The sequence below is a fragment of the Strigops habroptila genome, chromosome 8 (genome assembly GCF_004027225.2).
Source record: "Strigops habroptila isolate Jane chromosome 8, bStrHab1.2.pri, whole genome shotgun sequence".
Taxonomy (NCBI): Eukaryota; Metazoa; Chordata; class Aves; order Psittaciformes; family Psittacidae; genus Strigops; species Strigops habroptila.
Genome location: NC_044284.2, coordinates 36,402,567 through 36,421,124, shown reverse-complemented (window position 1 = coordinate 36,421,124; position 18,558 = coordinate 36,402,567). Strand labels below are relative to the sequence as shown.

Sequence of the window (18,558 nt, the reverse complement as noted above, 5' to 3'; positions counted from 1 at the left end):
CCCAACGCAGCACACCTACAACAAGCTGCCGTGTGCCGAAAATGGAGGATGCTGCAGAATCTGTGCTCTGCCTTTCACCCGACATGCCTGAATGTGCATAACGCCACAAGCTCTTCTCATCAAAAAGTTTAGTGATGACATCTATCCTGGGTTTAATTATAATGTGCTTCTGTGAGTCTGCTATTAGCAGGATAGAATAATGGCCCATTCAATCCTAGCAGTCTGCTTGATCCCAGAGATGTTTAATCAGGCATCAGCAACTGTACCTGAAATCATCACATTAGTTATATGGCAACATCCCTCCTCTCATAATGCTGTGATAATGAGCCCCTGTTCAATGGGAATAGAATTTATTTGGAGGACATAAGGAAAATGACTGATTCTTCTGGGTTTAATCTCAGCATTTATCGTTATCAACATCTGCTTTGACCTCTCGGCCAGTGTCTGCTCCAGAGCCCTGGCACGGGGATGGGGCAGTTGCAGGTGGTTCATATGGCATCCATTGCAGTCATGTCTGGTCCTGAGTACCTCTAAGTGAAACTAGAGGAAAGAGGATAAAAAAGTCAGAGGACAGCAAAACAAACAAAAATGTGATTGCTCATTTATGGTGTACATGGGTGTCTCATTCTCAAACATTCTTGCAGAAGAGTTGTTCAGCAGGCAAATACGGGAAAACAATGTGCGGAGGGAGAGTGTTGCATTGGCTGCATTCTGGCAGTAACTCTGTATGTCAGGAATAATACCACAGGCCCTGCTATACATTAGCACCCAATTAGGTCTGCCCAAGGTAGCCCCTATTTGGGGTGCCAAATCTCTGAGCAACCAATAGAGCAGGAATGAGCCAGCAGAGAGCTTTGCCTGGGTAATGGGTGATGCCCACGTCTTTGCCCTGTGCAGCCAGGGCTCCAGGTACCCTGTCTCTGTTCTCCTCTGCGAGTGCAGCTCACAATGAAGCTGAAAAAATAAGAAGCTGAGCAGTGACAAAATCAAAACTACAAATGAGTTTCCCAACTGTGTTTGAAATAAAAAATAAAGCAGTTCCGTCTGGCAATGTATAAGTGAAACTCAGAATTTGAAAGGAGGAGGCTGGTGTTCACTTTCTGACTGCAGAAGGTGAGTAGGGCAAGCTGGAGGGCTTCTCCTGAGAGCTTGTTTACAAAGCTACTTTTTCCCCTCTTTTTTTTTTTTTCCTCCTGGCAGCATAAAGCTGCAGTTTAATCACTGTTTGCTGAGGAACAGCCACAGGAAGCTCTGCTCCCAGGAGCAACAACCAGAGACATTCAATTTTGAAGCTGCCAGTCAACAAAAGGGCATGAAGTGATTAGCTTTGAAGACTACATTACCTGCCAGTTTGGACCCCAGATACCATCTTTCATAGATTTTTCTAAGGATTCCCATTTTGAGTAGGGTCAGAAGTCAGATTACTGCTAGGTGGTTTCCAAAACATCTCCAGACGTGCAGAGAACACAGTGTTTAAATTCAGTGTATTTTTTAAAAAACCCCAGCATATTAATAAAATAAGTATGCCCAAGGATGTTTCCATCCAGATTTGCAAGTGCTCCTAGAGCAAGTAGATGAAAAGCACTACGATGGGAAATTTTGTGGACAGATGAGGCTGTTTCACTTCCCACGTCCCCTGTGGTCCCCAGCCATCCCCCGGGGCATTCCTCCCCCTTACCCCTCAACCACCACTCAGCCAGGGGATTCTCCCTCAATTCCCAAGGCAGGTCGGTGCCAGATGTGCTCCTCTGCACAGCATGATCCTGCAGAGGCAGGACAGGCAGTGCCTCATAAGAATGGCAGGAACAGTCTGGTTTGAGCATCAAGTACTAAATAAATAAAGGTTTGCTGCTTAATCCCTGCTCCAGCCACAACTATTTCAGATTTGGCAGTTTAAGCTGCAGAAGGACTTATCTATCAAAGACCAACTTTGAACACCTTAAAGAAATGCAGACATAGGCCACTAAATGATGGTGTCAGGCAGAGGGAAGTCAGCAGATGATACCGTGGTGAGGAGTGAGAGAGGGATCAGTCCCTCTCCATCTGTCTGTCTGCCTACAAAAGTAGGTGGATTAAATGAGGAAAGAGTGCAAATAAGGTTTAACTGGAGTACCTTCAGTACAATCTCGGTGGTTAATAGACTGGGGAGCCTTTTCAGTACATTTGTCTTGGAGTATTTCCCATCATTTTTATCTTGAGTAATCAGAGGCTCCCTTGGTCCCCAACACTCCTCTTCATAGCAGAGCATTATTAATTATTAGGAGTTTCTGAGCTGAAGCGGCTGCTCAAAGCACAGCCTCCCAACCAAAGTACAGGGCTATCAATTTACAATTTGCCTGTGGGTAATGGAGTAAATAGAATGGAGTTCATATAGTCAGGATTTAAAAGAAAGAAGATCTGTATTTATGGGCAGAAGGGAACGTGCTCACAGATATCCTCCACTGTGAAAGCTCTTCGTATCAAAGCTGGATGATGCTAAGCAGCTGCGTGCAAAGATGCAAAATCTGCTGTATTTAACAAGTGGTTGTGGCATCTGGACAAGATCAGAGAGGAGGGTAAGCATCACAGGGAATTGTACAAGTGCCAAGGTGGGTTCGCTGCACTGGAGTGCTTGCTGCCACTCAGGACTTCAAACGGTATAAGTTCACAGGGGTCTTCCCTCAGCTTTACATGCAGCCGGGGAGGAGGAATGGCATCTCCAAGGAGCAAATTGAAGATGGCACCAAGCCTGAAGTCCTTGTGCTCTGACAGACCCCCTTCCTCTTTCAAGTACCCAGGGAAAAGGTTGGGGTACAGGCAGCCAGATATAGCCAGATATGGACAGGACAGTAGCTAGGTGCAAAACAGCCTCAAACCACCACCATGAAGCTCAGCACAGGGCACTGGCTGCTCCTGTCTGGCCTCTGTGCTCTGAGCAAAGTCCCACAAAAGCTTCTTCCAAGACCTGAGAGAAACCTCTGACAGCATTACCAAGCATCAGAGAGCCATAATCTAGCCTTGCTGACACATTAGGCCAAGTTGCTATCCAATTTATCTCTACTAATCCATTCCTTTATGGGTCTGTTAAGATAAAAATCTCTAAAATGAAGAGAGAGCTGCCAGAAAGCTTTCGAATTGACAGTGGGTTGCTCAACTGTTTTAGCACGCTATCATCCTAAATTGCCTGCTGCTCAGGCTCGCACTGACTGCCCTAATGGCACTTCTATACCACGCAAAACTGGAGGCTGCATCTTCCTGCATTTATGAGAAACTAGGACATTATGTGAAGAGGGAATAAAACACCTCCAAGATCAGTTGTTAGTGCCAGGAATGTTTTATCGGCTGGTCCGTGGGAGAAAGTTTGGCATCAGCAGGGATGCCCCCAGGGGCTGAACAGCCAGACAGATGGTCATCACCGAAGGCCAAGATCAAGCCCTTGTCTGTGAATTCATGGAGCAGATAAAACACCAGTGGCAGCAGAAGGAGGCTCAGTTAATGGGTTTTGGCCGTGGTTTAGAAGGACCTGCCCCAGTACAGCTTTTAACTGCCATTTAGCGACTGAATTTTGAGGATAATCTGTTTCTGTGTTCTCCAGTGAAGGGAAGCAGACATTCCCCACCCCTGCATGGGATCTGTCTAATAGCCCTATGATGGTCACAACTCCCTAAAACCACCTAAAGCACTGTCTTCAGCAGTAAGCAAATGAACATTGCTGAGACCTGGAGATGTGGTATCCTTCAGGAACCTCCTTCAAACCAGTCTTTTTTGAGACTTTATTAGAAGGACGAAGCCTGCTTGCAGCCAGTAATATAAACAAAGAAACAGTCAGAGAATAGCTGCCTTGTGGAAGCAGCTTTCTCTGTAACTGGTAGAAAAGAACTGGGAAAACTCTTGTTTTGAAACACATCAGTGTTGAAGGATGTAGTAAGGAAGGAAAAACCACTCAGGTCTTTCACACACTGTATTGGGGAGCAACAGGGCTTCGTTAGGGCTGGGGAGAGGGAGTGTGGGTGTGCTTGGAGCACAGTCAGAGTCACCCTGCACCCTTCTGCAGAGGACCAGCCTCTCACTCTTCCATACCTGTTTGTCCTAAACAGTCCCAGCCGCAGTTTATGGGGAATCAAGTCATTTCCAGCATGATCCTTCTGCAGCCTGGGCATAGCAACACGGAGGATGCAAGGGAGCTACCAGATGCTGCAGACATTGGAGACAAAACTCCACAGAGAGTACAAGAAGGGAGGAAACCACCTTGGACCCAAGATGCTTGGTGGACAACTCAAGACAGGTGTCCTCTGAAAGCAAATCACTGTGGCAGGATGAGCATCTTTTGCTCTGCAGACGGGCTTCCTCCAGGGTCTCACTCAGTCTCCATGGTTGTGACCAACTTCCTTCCTGAGCTTTGCCAGACCATTCAGAAGGTTAAAACTGGGGCTCAGAGTGGCAGACTGGTACTGTCACTACACAAAAGGTGTCATGTCACAGCTGCAGAGGAGAAGGAGTGATTTTCCAAGTCAGATGATTGGGAAGAAGACAGCTCAAGTCTTGGCCTGTATTGCACCCTGTCGTATAATCTGCTAGGCTACAGAGGCATCCCACATCCTGGTTATGGGTAGCCAACTGTTTGTGTTTCCTTGAGCCCTCAGCCTTCCTCAAATTATTATCTTAGTTGAGCCAGAGAATATTTTACCATGAAGACGTATGGGAAGGCTGCAGTAGATACAAGGAGTGAGCCAATGCCTTCATATATCTCCTGCAAGATCAGTCCTTCTGTTGGAGGGAACAACCTTGTTCACAACTTCCTGTGTTACCCAGATCAATAATTCTCAAGCCTCCAGTGCCTGGTCGAAACACAGAGCCTAGGGACAGCAGCAGAGACAACTACAACTCGCAAAATATTTCATTAAATCAATATCACAGGAGGATCGTGTCTCATGCTGACAGAATCGCTCAGCATCCGCCCATTGGAACTGCACAACGCCTGGCTCCCTGTGCTGCTGCACGGAACTGATGCATTATGTTATTTCAGAGGTTGTTGTAGTGAAGAGGAAACAAGAGTGTCACATTAACAGCAAAGGCAGGTCATCAGTGTAATAATTGAGTACAAGATCTATCCAGTGGGGGGGTAATAGAATAACAAGCAATCAACCGCAATACAGGAAGAATAAATTAAGCGGCGTGTGTCTGCTTTCATCCAGGCACAATTAATGTCATTAGTCCTGAGAGATGATCTGGCTTTCTGGGGATAATTCACGAGACAGGTAACTCTGCTGCACCCAGGAAGTAGCTCCAGCCCTAACCCCTTTGCATTGCTGCGTCCCCCCAGGATGAGCAGCACAGCTGCACCTTCTCTCTAAAACCCCCCACCTTGCCTGACCAGAACAACCCAGCAGAGTTTTGGTTGAGTGACTCACTGGGGCAGCTCTCAGGGCGGGTTTGTGACCTTCAGGCCATGCGTAGCTGTGAATGGCCATCAGCTGGTAAAAGGCCATCGCCGACACCAGCAAAGCTATGGTTGGAAGGCTCTGGGTCCCATACCAAAACCCAAGGTATTCCGAGCAATGAATTTTATCCCAACTTGAAAGCAAATATATTGTTCACATGGTGAAACAACCTGTTTACAGTCTCTTCACTCTCAGCCAAACAGTCGAATTGCCTCTTGCCTGCAAGTGATATTTGTCACCTTATAAATTAATCACTTTCAGGCTGTTCCTTAGCTAAAGCTGTTAAGATCTGGAGAGTCTGGGACAGTTTAATCTAAAGTAAACAACTCTGCAGGAGCTCTTCGTCTTTCTGCTTGGCTCTCTTTTTTTCCTCTATCACAAAAAAAAAAAAAATGGTTGTATTAATACTTTCTTGATGTTTCGTCTCAAGAGCAAAACTTCAAAGTGATTTCACGGTCTAGCTCACTCCTGAAAAGAAATAAATCATGAAGTCAAACAGGCTGGTGGCAGAGCCATGGCGGGGATTGTTAAAAAAGCTGTTTTCAGCCTTTTCCATTTTCCAGGGAGCTCTCCCAAAGACTACACAAGGGAGTTATTTCTCCTGTGTTACTTCAGGGAAGACACAGCCAAATAGCCCAGGCTTGTTCCCATCTCACTGGTCAATGCAACAAAGGGGGAAAAAGGCTGCAACCCAGTGCACACAGCACAGGGGTCCTTGTAGGCACAAGGAACAGGGGGGCTGGGACATTGCTGACCATGGACAATGGTGGAGCTTGTGGCAGTGGCACAAGCATCATCCTAGCATCATCCCTCCACCCCAAAAATTAAGGGGATTTTATTTTATAAAATACTTCTATCTCTCACAAAGATGCCCTGAGCAGGGTGGCTGAAAAAATGCTTACACCACACAACTTGGGAAAAGCAGGCTGCCTCCATCAGGCTGCAGTTTGGAGAGCAGGGTGTAGGAAGCAGACAGTGGATGTGGGAGCAGTACAAGGCTCCCCAGCCCTTCGTTGGTCACAGGCAATCTCATGAGCACTATGCTGCCGAGAAGACCAAAGGTTGCTTTTGGTTGTGAGCCAGAACCACCTAAGGGGTAGGCTAAGGGAAAGCTTTATGATAATAACTCAACTAATGCATGAGCAATAGCGGGGCTGAGGCAGAAACTGTACTGATTAGTGTATTGTCAGTGCTGAGGCCTCCCACACAGACAGCTCTGTCTGCCTTCCCTTCCTTCGCATACTCAAGGATGCTACATTCATTAGCTTGTTTCTGTGCTCAATGCCCTCCATCCCTCACCCAGTGTCCTCTGCCTGTTTATTCAAGCTTAATGCCAAGGCAAATAATCCACCTACGAGGCACTTTTTCACATGCCCGGCAAGAAGCTCTGTGCTCCAGGTTAAAAGCAGCAGCCCCCATCACTGCTTCATCCTTGGGAGGGCTGGGGACTGGCAGAGTCAGAGCTGGCTGCCACGTGTGTCCTGAACCCAGAGTGGTGTGACTTCAAATAAACATCACCACCACCTCCAGGCAATGCTGGGATGCCTACAGGGGAGCTTTCGTCCCATCTTTTAGCTGACTGGTTTTGAAAAGGGTGAGTCTAGTCCTGTGTCTTGCTGGATGTTGGACTAAACAAGGGTTTTGAGTTGAAAGCAGGCAGTTTCAGCCCATTGCTGAATGAAAAAATACTAATGCTTTTAAATGGATCATGCAGTGGACTTTCCCCCTCTCCCCTGCACGGCCTGGGGAGACTGACGTGCTGCATAAGTGCAGTGGTGGCTATTTGAAAGACCCCCTCTCCCAGCAGACAAAAAGGAAAGGGGGCATATCCACCTAGCCATGGGGTGCAGAGAAACCTGGGCTTGAAGCAGCAGCAGGGTTCTTGTACTCCTCACCCTGGGATATATCCAAAGAGAGAGACAGGGGATGCCCTCCCATCCATGCTACCGTGCTAAAAAACTGAGGAATGCCAAGTCCCAGAGCCTCTAAGGCCATTCCTGGCTAAATCTTTTGGGAATTCAGCATTCTACAAGCCACGGTGTCCTGCCTCAGGTCCTACAGATAGCCCAAGGGAGAGGAAAGCACCGAAGCTCAAGCTTGGACATCACCCAGGCTGCTCACTGCTCCTGAGTGCAGGTGTGTAAACCAGTGTGTATTGATGTCCTATGGCTCTGTCCTGTACTCTGCTGTCACCACCATCCCCTGTGCCTTTGGTTTGTGTCTCCTCCAGGGTGTTTGTGGCCAGGAGGCAGAGCTTTTCCTCTTGAAACCCACTGCTTGGGACATGCAGCAGTATATTTGCTCTTATCCTTCTGAAGGGTGGCAATTTGCAGAAAGCCAAGGCTGGAGAAGCTTTCCAGTGCCAGCACGGAATCATTGAATCATAGAATAGTTAGGGTTGGAAAGGACCTTAAGATCACCTAGTTCCAACCCCCTTGCTATGGGCAGGGACACCTCACACTAAACCATGTCACCCAAGACTCCATCCAACCTGGCCTTGAACACTGCCAGTGATGGAGCATTCACCACTTCCTTGGGCAACCCATTCCAGTGCCTCACCACCCTCACTGTAAAGAACTTCTTCCTTATATCTAACCTAAACTTCCCCTGTTTAAGTTTGAACCCATTACCCCTTGTCCTACCACTACAATCCCTAATGATGAGTCTCTCCCCAGCACCCTTATAGGCCCCCTTCAGATACTGGAAGGATGCTATGAGGTCTCCACACAGCTTTCACCAGGCTGAACAGCCCCAACTTTCTCAGCCTGTCTTCATACGGGAGGTGCTCCAGCCCTCTTATCATCCTCATGGCCCTCCTCTGGACTCGCTCCAACAGCTCCATGTCCTTTTTGTGTTGAGGACACCAGAACTGTACACAATACTCCAAGTGAGGTCTCACAAGAGCAGAGTAGAGGGGCAGGATCAGCTCCTTCGACCTGCTGGTCACACTTCTTTTGATGCAGCCCAGGATACAGTTGGCTTTCTGGGCTGTGAGCGCACACTGCCGGCTCATGTTTTATGTTGCAATGGGGAGTGATTGCTTCTTCCCAAGCCAAACTTCTCTAAAAGAGCTTTCCTAAGGGCTGCCACTGCAGACAGGGACAGGCTGGAGGCATGTCAGCTAATGAGGAGACTATGATGGCAGACCAGTTTGGCTTGCCCTAGAAAGGGAAGGACAGGATGAAAGTGGTTTATGAAGAGAGACACAGGTGGGCTTCATATTCTTAATTATGGTAATGGCCTGTGAAAGGCTTAATCAGTGCTGCTCCAAATGCAGCTGTGGGGTGTATAGTGAGGGGTATTACCTGTGCCCAGCATTTCTCAGTGAGTCTGTAAAGCTACCTGTCCTCCAACACCTTTTATTCATCTCCACCCTCCTTTTATTCAAGGACCATCCAGAAAGTGCAAAATTATCTGTCCCCTGCAGTCACTGCCCCCCACAGCCATCTCCCGCCTGGGACCGATGGGAATGCAGGCGCTGACGTGTCATTTCATGGAAAATCCTGAAAAAAAACCTGCCCCTGGAGTTCTGAAATGGGTCAGTCCCAGGGAGATTTTTACTAAGGGAGCTTCAGTCTCCTGCACCGATCCTCATTAACAGAGTCTCCACCAAGCCACAGACACAGCGGCAGGCTCCATAGGGAGGAGCTGTGGGGAGCCAAGCGGAGGCAGCTGCCTCCCCCAGGCAGACCCAAGGTTTTCACTACAAACAGGACAGCATTATGAAATCAAGATGGTGTGGGGTCCTTGGGGCAGCAGGGAAGGAAGGGGACATTGGAGAGAGGCTGAACAGAGAGAGCAAGTGTGCTTGGGGCTGGTTCAGCCAAGTTCCTGGAGAGAGGTGCAGAGAAGGACCAGGAGACAGGTAATGATGGATTCAGGAAGCAGAACATTCAGAGAGTGCCCTGGCTTTGTTTCAGCATCCCAGGCTGCTAGAGAAGAGCTGCAATAGCATCCCAACAGTTAAACAGCAGCTGGGCTCATTTCCTCACTCTGATGTGTCTTTATGTAACGGAGCCCGGGATGCACAGCATGCACTGGGGATCTGGAGGTGGGAGCCCCTCAGAAATGAACTGTGCTCCCCTCTGATTGCCACCTTCAGCAAGAAAATTGCCCTTTCAGTTCTAATTAAAAAAAAAAAAAAAATGGAACATTTCCATATGTGTATGTGCATAGATATAGAAAGCAATTGCAGCCCCCACAGTGTGAAAGGAATAAATAAAGGAGTGGGAGAATGATTCAGTAGCAAAGGCTGGTTATGTGCATACCCATTAGCAAAACTAAGAGAGGAACGGGAGTAATGACATTGGAATAATAAAGTCATTAGAGTGAACAGCCAGGGCCAGTGCTTACACCTGTAAATGCTGCTGAGTCTTTGAGTAGATTAAGTTCATCGTAGTGACCACAGCTGCCTCTTCTAAAGTAATTATTGACAGATCCATGATCCATGTTTGCTTTGCATTTAGTGATCGATTAAAATGCAAACACTCTCACCTTCCTAGGCATGCCTGTGGGATGTTTCTGTAGTTAATTATTTAAATGCTTAGGTGACAGGATAACAGATTTCAGGAATTCTGTTGTATTTAAAGCCTGGCTGTGCCCTGTGATGTGGAAACAATCTAACTCTCATTTTAAAATTTCCATCCCAGCAAGAATTTGCTCAGTTAGAGAGGGAAGTATCTGCAGATGCGACATTAAGAGCATGCAATAAAATGGAGCATTAATGCAGTGCTTTGAGCTGGGAACACATTGGATGGGGGGGCTGGTTTGGGGGGGACAGAGAAAGGGGATTCCAGAAAAGCCAGGAACTTTTTGACTCAATGCAGCAGTTAGTAGGTGTGTTGGGAAAGCCCACACAGGAAAAATCTGGATGTAATAGTTTTAAGAAAAGGACCCTGAGCAGGGTCAAATGCAAGTATTAAGGTTAAATGCACAAAATATTATCTCTGTCATTTCTTTCTTGCTGCCCCAGTGTGATGGTCTCCAAGGCTTTGAGCATGGCCAGTGCCTGTCCCTGAGAGCATGGTAGACACTGGGGAACAGCAGGAGCTGTGATGTTCTGCTGCTACCCCAGCATCAAATACTGTGGGTGTGTCAGCAGCCAGGACCATCTTTTTAGGCCAGGGATGAAGCTGCCCTGAGAAGCTTGCCCATGCCCCACAGCCTAACACAGAACCTCCCCTCTCAGAGCTGCTGTCTTGTCTGGCAAAAATCTCAGCTTCAAAATAAAGAACTCAGTCGCTTTACTTACAGTTGCAAAGGAAGAGTCACCAACACAGCCCAGCAGCACTCAGTGTAAAGATGAGGGTGCACTGGGAACTTGAACAGTGACTTGCAGGTGGCTTGGCTGAGACCCAGCCCCTGAGAGATAACTCATGTCGGTGTGTCTGACTGCAGACATTTGTTCCTTGTGAGAGAAGGTGCTGCCATCCTGGGGAATGATGTCTCATGACACCACGTTGGATGAAGCTGCTACTGTATAAGGAGGAACCCAACCTAAAATGCCTATCATGGAGAGTTGTCAGAGAGGAGTTTAAATAAGCCAGATAATGTTGAGCCACCACCAGCACCACCACATGCTTAGCCATTACCTAGTGTTCCCTGCCCAGTTGGAGGTGGTACCCATGCAGAGACACCTGTGAGTCTGTCTTCCCCATCCCTCCTAGAGAGGACATCCAGTAAATCCTGCTCAGTGCTGGCATATTGGCACTGGCCCTTGCTAATGAACCCCCACAGCCCCCCCCACAGCTAATGAACCCCAACCTCCTGCTCCCTGCAGAGGAGTGGGTTTCTCACCCACCTGCTAGCAGAGTGCTGTCATCACCTAACTGCTCGCCCTTGCAAATGCCCACATACAAACAGTGTGGCGGCTGATGGGTTTCCCTGTGCCAAATGATGTGGCATCATGGGCCCACTTTGGCCCGTGGACCACCAACCCATTATCACCTCCAAATAGCCTCTTCGCCCCTCTGAGCTGCAGGTCAGCTAGGTCCTGCTCCAAGCCATGCTGTGCCCGTCACCCAGATGAAGGGACCTGACGTGTGGTTCAGTTGATACGCTGGAGGGAAGGGATGCCATCCAGAGGGACCTTGACACGCTTGTGAGGTTGCCCGATGCCAACCTTATGAAGTTTAACCAAGCCAAGTGTAAGGTCCTACACCTGGGTCGGGGCAATCCCAGGCACTGCTACAGGTTGGGCAGAGAAGAGATTCAGAGCAGCCCTGCAGAGGAGGACTTGGGGGTGTTGGCTGACGATAAGCTTAACATGAGCCGGCTTCAGTGTGGGCTCGCAGCCCAGAAAGCCAACCGTATCCTGGGCTGCATCAAAAGAAGTGTGACCAGCAGGTCGAAGGAGCTGATCCTGCCCCTCTACTCTGCTCTTGTGAGACCTCACTTGGAGTACTGCGTACAGTTCTGGTGTCCTCAACATAAAAAGGACATGGAGCTGTTGGAGCGAGTCCAGAGGAGGGCCATGAGGATGATAAGAGGGCTGGAGCACCTCCCGTATGAAGACAGGCTGAGAAAGTTGGGGCTGTTCAGCCTGGAGAAGAGAAGGCTGCATGGAGACCTCATAGCATCCTTCCAGTATCTGAAGGGGGTCTATAAGGATGCTGGAGAGGGACTCTTCCTTAGGGACTGTAGTGGTAGGACAAGGGGTAACGGGTTCAAACTTAAACAGGGGAAGTTTAGGTTAGATATAAGGAAGAAGTTCTTTACAGTGAGGGTGGTGAAGCACTGGAATGGGTTGCCCAGGGAGGTTGTGGATGCTCCATTCCTGGTGGTGTTCAAGGCCAGGTTGGACAGAGCCTTGGACCACATGGTTTAGAGCAAGGTGTCCCTGCCCATGGCAGGGGGGTTGGAACTAGATGATCTTAAGGTCCTTTCCAACCCTTACTATTCTATGATTCTCTGACAGGGGAAGGACCTGTTGTGATCAGTATCCATGCAGAGCAAGATGGGGCCATCGAGCCCCACACCACAGCCCTCACCAGCCGCGTCCCTGCGTGAGTCTCCCATACAGCTGCAAAGCCCCTTTCCACCACAGTCAGGACAGATTAACATGGCAAACCACAAACAAGCAAAAACCTCTGTATCCCATTATCCATCTCCTAAACCATCCTGTCCCTGAGTACTGCATTCTTCATGGAACAGAACAGCATTGGTTGCAGTGCCAGTTTTCCAGTCCTGTTATTTATTTAGCATTTAAAGGCTAGTTTGCACGCTTTTTCCCTCTCTGCTTATCAGTCAAGGGATGTTGACACTGTGAAATGCATCTGTTAAGACGACAGCATCTTTCTCCATAGTAATTTATTGTCCTCAAGAAAAGTGTGGGGCAGCTTAATATCTTGTTAACGAGTCTGTCAAACAGACTGTGATGGCTGGGGAAAAAAATGCAAAATAAAAAATGGAGTTTATATTGAAATCAATGGGAGTTTTGCTACTTTATAAAATGGCATTTTTCCCATTGGATGTCGATTAAGCTGTCTGACTTAATAGGTCTGTCCCAGAAAAAAAAAAAAATATATCTTCAATAAATAAATGGCCTAGATAAATACATTAATAACTGGTATGTACTGAAGGTTCCTCTGCTGATATTTGTTATCCTTTTTTTCTCCTCTCTCAAGTTTACATAACTGTCTGAGAGCTAAAAAGCATTGACTTTTCTCCTAGCATATGGCTTTTAAGTAGGATTTACTCTAGAAAGTGCTTTCTGACATGTGGCTAATATAGTCTGTGTATGTCTTGGCTCTTTAATAGACTTTTGAACTGCAGCCGCATTTCCATACAGCTGAAGACTCAGAAACACAGTCTACTCTCTCCAGCCTCTGCTATCGACCAGGTCCACACTAATTTGGCATATTTGAAGAGCTCCTTATTACATTTTCCTCCCTAGTCACAATTCACCATCCCTGTCTTTGGAAGAGATGTGGGACAAGCGTAGCCAGTCCAGCGAGGAGCTCGTGCTCCTGCCAGGAGAAGTCCCATGGAGTATCTTGGGCACCTTTGGCACCTCTTGGATCCAAGTTGCGCTTCCCAGCTCTTGCAAACATGCTTTTTTGCCAGAACAGAGCTCTGTCCATGCTCCAAGCTCCCATGGTCATAGCAAGGCCAGGACACAGGGAAGAAAGTCATCAGGATGCTTAGAATAAATGGTTCAAAGGCTCTGTTGTGATTCTTTATCCCATGAATTGGCCTTCTCTCATTTTCCTGCCCAAAGGCCCAATGGGAAGGGATCTCTGGGCACAGAGATGTAACACCAAGACAAGGGCTTCACCTGCTCTGGGTTTAAGCAGCAACAGATATCCCTGAAATGGCTAGGAATCACCTTGGGAAGACAACTGAGGGTGAGCCCCGAGTCTCTCAGTGTCCGTGTCCATGCCAGTACACAGCTGCTGATGCATCAGTCTTAGGACACAGCCTGCTCACCCTTCGGGGTTCTTCTGGTCCCTGCCCCCACCCTGGGTGTCTGGGACAGGACTGCCTCTGAACACATGGACCTGTAATGCTCACTACCAAGAGACCCTCCAGAAAGTTTTTTCCAGCTGCTGTGTAATGCAAACAAGCCACTAACGAGCAGTCACCTGGCAAAGTTACATGCTGCCAAAAAGCACTCTAGATGCTAAGCCCTCCCTGCCAGGACCCCAGACTTTCAGGCACAGATCTGCACGGACTCTTCCTACAAAAGGGAGGTAGCGTCATGGGCTGCTCTTTTCTGCTCTTGCAGCAGTTTTCTCAGCAAATGATCTTCTCCCCTTCTGGATGAACTGAATGCCTTTGTTAATTCTCCTGTCCGAGCCACACACAAGGTCCCACTGAATCCTATCACCCACCTCCAGGGGTGACAAGGCTGTGTGGGGCTCGTGCATCCTGCTGTCAAGCACAGCAAGCCAGGACATCCCATCTGGGGATGCTCATTAACACCCGGCCATTCCCATTAGAGCAGAGATGACTGTAAGTCACAGCAAAAACAGAAACTCCCAAAGAGCAGGGTGTATCTCTCTGCAGCAATGCTGATTAGTTCCCTGGGCTGAATCGCTTGCTGTGGGGCATACAGGGGTCCCATATCACAGGGCTCTGAGAGGTGGCAGCCACCCCAAGAGGATTGAGCTGCCATTGATACAACTAAGTAGAATTACTTAAATATTCACAGTCTCCTTCCCCTACGGTATTTACTAGAAATTTGCATTTCCACAAATACTTTGATTTCACCACATTTCCTTTCATTCTTCCCCTAGGGAAGGGCCACCAGGGGAGCTTTCTTCTTTGCTTTCCAGCAAAGCTTCAAGCCCTCCTGTTCCAATTTTGAGTCTTTCCTTTTTCCTTTTCCTCTCTCCGCTTTTCTTCAAAGAGAGAAAGCAGAAACAACAGAGGAGAGATGAAGGAGAGCCTCTAAAAATACCAAAGTCCTTCCCCACCCCCAGAAATGCCACATAAAAGCCTTCCAGAGTTCTCAGTCATTCCAAGCTGATGAAAGGGCAGATCTCTGCAAAATTCCTAGGGCTAAATCCACTGCTTAAGAACACTCACAAAACCCTTTCCTATTTTATGCTCAGCTTTGCCCCACAGCCCGGCGTGGCCGCTCTCCTCCAAACAGGTTGCTCCCTTCCCCACGCTCTCCAGTGTTGCACCTTTGCGGCAGGCAGCATGCACAGGCAGCCATGCTACCGCTTGCAGCCGGGCTGGCTGGCACTGCTCTCCTGCTGCCGAGCCAGCTGGCCACAGCACGGGTAAGCTCCTGCTGCTTGGGCAGCTGCCGGGTTTTTGGCTACCAAGCTGGCCAGACAGCAGGGGCTGCCTCTCCACGGCTGGCAGCCCTGGTTCTGCAGGCAGCCTGTCGGCCAGATGCCGGGTAGATCTGCGCTACAGTAATAACCGTAATTAATAACAATAACATGCCTGCAAACCATGATGACAGCAGGCACTAATCTTTCATAATACTTTTAAGACAGGAAGAGGAGAATCCTGCCATACAAGTCCTGCTCTATATCAGTTTGGAGCCAATACTTAGAGGAGGCAGAAGACCTCTTAAATGCCATGCAAATTTGTTTTTCATTGAGCCAGGTTCTATCAAAACCTTCTGTCCTTACGCTGTAGCTGAATTTGCTTTGTCCCAGTCTGTGTCTATAGGATTAGGCAGCAGATCTGATCCTTGCAGGCTGAAAAAATGTAGGAAAATTTTAATACTATATGGCTACAGCTGCTCCACCAAGCTGGAAACCAGGAGGACTAACTGTCATGCTGAGCATGTGGCCTTTTAGCGCTGCTGCTTCTTCTTAAGTAAGCAGTTTGATTTGGCTCACTGGAAATCAGCTGGGAGGGGGCTGGCAATGGTGCTACCTGCATCTGTGCTGGTGAAGCAGTGACCAGGACACTGGTTCCCAGGAGCACAGCATCTCTCTGGATATCGGGGCTTGGTTTCCCCAGCACTGCTATGTGTCAGTGTAGAGGGCAGAAGCCAGCACACCTGCCCCTCCTTAATCCACAGTATTGGTCTCAAACCTCCCAGTGCTGCTGTCTCATTTATTTCAGGCTCATATGCAAACAAAATATCATTCAGGATAATATCTGCGTTCAGTGTTTAATTCCCTGCCCACGAGCGACAAGGGTAGAGCACAGGCTGCTTTGATAACCTCCCACCTCACCCCCTGCCTCCCCAGCTCTTCGCTGCAGCACCAGCCCCATTTAAACCAGTTTGGCCCACACTGTGAGAAAGAAATCTCTTGCCCCACACAATAGCTGATAGGGCAGAGTCCTGCAGAAGGTGGGCAGCCACATCCAGACTGTCCCAGGAGGAAGGAACACCTTAGGAAATCCAGAAACTGCTGCTCCCTGCCTCTGTTTCTCCGGAAACAGCTTTGGAAAAAATAGGGGGGGCTCCTCGCATCTGCTTTTGCTAACCCCCCCAAATTCCAGGGGCACAGAGACCACACTATTCATGCTTTAATTCACAGCTCTCTGCCTCAGTTTCCCCACCTGTGACATGGGGGTTGGGTAATCACCTGCTGGTCTGAGGATAAATTGGGAGGTTTTCAAAGCTGTAGACAACCAGTGGGTACCTAGACACTGTGGCATGCTTTTATGAAGTGAGTGAAGGGGCAGAGGTGTTTCAACACAGGCATCACAGAAACAAGAGATGCTATTTAAAAAGTGCTGTTGCATTGTTTGCTGAACCCCACAAGAAGTGACTATGGAAGGCCCTCTTGAGATGTCAGAGCTGATGGGCCCCTTAGCCCTACCATGTCTCAAGTTATGGTACCTTCTTGCACAACTGTCACGGTAGTTCAGTGGCTGGGTAGGCTCTGCCAGTGAAAACATCACCCAATTACACTAATGAGGTGTGCAAGGTCCCCAGAGGGGTCTGGAGATGAGGCACATCATGTGAAGAGGATTTTAATTGGCCTGGGAGGCTGAGGGCTACTGGAGGTGCACACCAGCTAGTGGAGGCTCTCTGGGGTCCTGCTCCTGTCTCGGTACTGAGGACAGGCAGGAGACTTTGCACATCGACTGCTGTTGTGTGGTTAATGGACATTGGATGACCTTGATAAGGACATGGAACAGATAGTAGCCAGCATGTCCAATCACACCACCAGGGCTCCCAGATGAGCCTGGCTGTGAGCTGGGCTCTCCATTGCCCTGAGGACTACAGCGTTCTGTGCTCCTTTGCACCAAAGCACCAAAGCTGAGCACCCATGGAAAACTGAGGCTTGCTCTGCAGACAGTCCTCCCAGCATGCTTGCTCCCAGGAAAGCTGCCAGAAAAGCCTGGGCAGCCACTTGTAGAAGGGAAAATCCAGTGTTTTATCCTGCAGAGCCCTCCCAGCTTGTGTTGCTGGTGAGAGCTGCCTGTTGCTGCATGTTATTATGGGTAGGACTGAGGGCCCAGACACAGATGATGGAGCCAAGCCTTGATCATGCGAGGCTGGGGCTGACCTTTGAGCTCTCTAAGCCCTTGAGAAGGCAAAGGGGGGCTTCACATGCGTTATACTAGGGTAGTGACAGAGGGGAGAGGTCTCTCCCGTGGGCAACAGCAAAAGCCTCCCCTGCTACTTTCTGCAGGGCGGGGATGCTTACTCAGCAGCTTTCCTCCCAGACCGGTGCCTCTGAACGGGTGTAGATTCCCATTCCTCCTCCTCGGCTGTGAGCCATGAATCAGCTGTCCCAGAATCTTTCTCCTCTCAAATGCTGTGCCCTTTCCCCACCCCTTCCTCCCAGGCTGCGTCTTCCTCCCACACAAGAGCCAGTGGGGATGGGGACAGCATCATTCCCCATCCAGGGAAGGGAGGAGCAAGGTGCCTGCCTGCTTCCCACCAAGCTGGCCTAGGAGACAAGAGCAGTGGCAAGATGAGGTGGGAGCAGGACATGTGAGATGTGCAGTGCTAGAGGATGAATGCAGGGCAGCCGCTCCTGGTTCTGTCATGCCCCACCTCCCTGCTTGCCCCTGTGCTCAGAACACTCAGCTGGGAACTGGTTTGTAACCGCATGCCCTGATGTGAACATCCCAAGGTACTTCTTTCATTCACAGCATGATAGCTCCTGCCATGCTGGGATGCGATATCCTGTTCAGAGACTGTTAGATATAATCCAAGGTAACCCTTTTGTGTTTGATTTATCAGAAAGGCGACCTTGGGAGGAGGAGTGTAAAATTTGCTGAAGAAAAGATGTTTTTCTTCTGATAAGGACCATGAGATCCCACTCTGGGAACTCCCACTGCATTACCAACACCAGCACACCTACTCTCTGGGTTTTGGGGCCTGAGTGACTCTTGTTCCCCTGCAAGGATGGCACAGGAATGATGCAGAGTCCCCAGAGGGGCCATGTCTATGTCACCGCAGGGTTGGACAAGCCTAGCTTCCTGCCCAGCTTCTCCTAGAAAAGACTTTGTGGAAGTGCCAAGCCCTACGCACGTTTCCTTGAGTCCCTTTGCAACCACTGAGCCTGGTTGCAGAGCCTGAAGTACAGCAAGGAGAAGTGATAACAAAAACTAGAGAAAAAGTAGGCTCTAAAAAGCTTCTGATTAATGTGCATTTAATGAGAGCTTCACTGACGTCTGAGCTGTGTGCCAGCTCGAGGGGCGATAGCAAAAATCTCTGCTGCCTGGGACAAAGGACCAGCTCCAATCACCTCACAGCAGTTTCTCA

At 48.8% G+C, this 18,558-nt stretch overlaps 1 long non-coding RNA gene across 1 annotated transcript; it reads right to left on the bottom strand.

The window, feature by feature from the left end:
• Positions 1–221: 221 nt before the first annotated feature.
• Positions 222–10,748, bottom strand: LOC115611919. The gene is made up of 2 exons (XR_003992762.1): positions 10,672–10,748; positions 222–540 (listed from the first exon to the last, which is right to left on the bottom strand). It is a non-coding gene; the product is annotated as an uncharacterized LOC115611919 (long non-coding RNA).
• Between the last annotated feature and the right edge of the window lie 7,810 nt (positions 10,749–18,558).